We start from the raw sequence: 2,154 nt of genomic DNA, 5'->3' as shown, positions 1-2,154 counted from the left end.
GCTCCCTGCTGATGTACTACTACAGTCATTTTAAAATTATCTTCAGCAACATTTTACTTGTATGTGATATTAATGATAGCAAAAACCAAACTCACTGCCATCGAGTCTATTCCAACTCATAGTGACTCCCATTGGGTTTCTGAGGTGGTAACTCTTTACTGAAGTAGATCTCTCCATCTTCCTTCCACAGAGTGGCTGGTGGTTTTGAACCACCAACCTTCTGGTTATCAGTTAAATACCTTAGGTACTGCACTGACAGAACTCTTGATCTTCAATATTAATGATATTGCTTGATAATTTCCACATTCTGTTGGGTCACTATTCTTTGGAAGGGGCACACATATGGATCTCTTATAGTTGATTGGTCAGGTAGCTGTCTTCCAAATATCTTGGCATAAATAAGTGAGTGCCTTCAGTGCTTCATCTATTTGTTGAAGCATCTAAATGGGTATTCTGAAAATGCCTAGAGCCTGTTTTTTTTTTTTTTTTTTTACAATTCCTTCAGTGTTGCTTGGACTTCTTCCTTCAATACCATAGATTCTAAATGATATGCTGAAATGATCTCCTGAAATGGTTAAACATTGACCAATTCTTTTTGGTACAGTGTCTCTGCATATTTCTTCCATCTTCTTTTAATGTTTCCTTCATTGTTCAATATTTTGCCCATAGCATCCTTCTATATTCCAACTCCAACTTGAATTTTTCCTTCAGTTCTTTCAGTTTGGGAAATGAAAAGCATGCTCATCCCTTTAGGTTTTATTAAAAACAAACAAACAAGCAAAAACTCACTGCATCGAGTTGGTTCTGACTTATAGTGACCCCTCCTTGGGTTTCCAGGGCAGTACCTCTATGGAAGTAGATTGCCCAGTCTTCCTTCCAAGGAGTGGCTGGTGGGTTTGAACCACTAGCCTTCTTGTTAGAAGTCAAATGTCTTAAGCACTATGCCACCAGAGCTCCTTAGGTTTTATTAAATGGTCATATTTATCTGATAATTGGAGCCTTAAGACTGTAGGTTGGGAGAGAGATGCCAAACAAGTAGAGATCAAGCTATAGAGGTGTTATGGATTGATTTATGCTTCTCAATAGGTTATGGTAAAATCTTAACTGCTGTGAATGTGAATGTGACCTTGTTTGGAAATAGGGCTTTTACTCCTCCCCCCCCCCAATCAGTTTAATTAAACCAGAATAGGTCATACCAGAATAAGGTGGGCTCTAACTTTACTCCTTTCTGAGCAGTGTCTTATAAAAGGAAAAACAGAAACAAACAAACAAACAAAAAAAAACGTCTCTCTCACACACAGGCAAAAGAAACACACCATATAACACCAATGGATACATCTACAAGCACCAAAGGAACACCAAAGACTTCCAGAAGTTACTAGAACCTAGGAGAGAAGCATGGAATAGTTCTTCCCTCACAGCCCTCAGAGGGAAGTGACATGGTTGAGACCCTGATGTGGAATTTCAGAATTCAGAACTTGCAGATCAATACATTTCTGTTCTTCAAAACCACCCACTTTGTGGTATTTTGCATACTACCTCTCGGAAAGTAAGACAACAGCTCATCAGAAGGAGAGAAATTTGCTCAGAAAGACCTTACCTCAGTGTTAAAGAATACTCAATAAAGAGTCCATAAAAATAAAACTTTATGCTCTTGGAAAACAGTGAAAGAGTCTGTAAAGGAGAATGAGAAGGCACAGTCAGAGAAATGTTCCTGAGATTGAGACCTTTGTGCTTCACTTTCTATTTTAACCACTGTCCTAGAATATTTCATAAACAGAACAAACATTCTTTCGGTTAAAATCTGCTGAAGTAGATTAAAATCCTTTAGCTATCAGCAGAATTCAGATGGCTCCCCAATCTGTGTGGAGCACTCTCCTGGCTGCCATCCCTGAATTCCACCTGTATAGTGAAAACCTAGGAGCTCTGGTGGCATAGTGCCTAAGGCACACTGCTCACCAGAAAGTTGGCGGTTCAAACCCACCAGCCACTCCTTGGAAGGAAGGTTGGGCAATCCTACTTCCGTAGTGATACTGCCTCGGAAACCCAAGGAGAGTTCGCTATGAGTCGGGGCCGACTCGACAGCAAACAACAACAACAAGTCAACATAATTCAACAAGATATCAAAACATGTTTTAATTGTTTTATACCTTT

This window comes from Orycteropus afer, unplaced genomic scaffold (assembly GCF_000298275.1).
Source record: "Orycteropus afer afer isolate SDZICR_OR568_19922 unplaced genomic scaffold, OryAfe1.0 scaffold00096, whole genome shotgun sequence".
Taxonomy (NCBI): Eukaryota; Metazoa; Chordata; class Mammalia; order Tubulidentata; family Orycteropodidae; genus Orycteropus; species Orycteropus afer.
The sequence above is the reverse complement of the archived record's forward strand: the minus strand, read 5'-3'. Positions refer to the sequence as shown.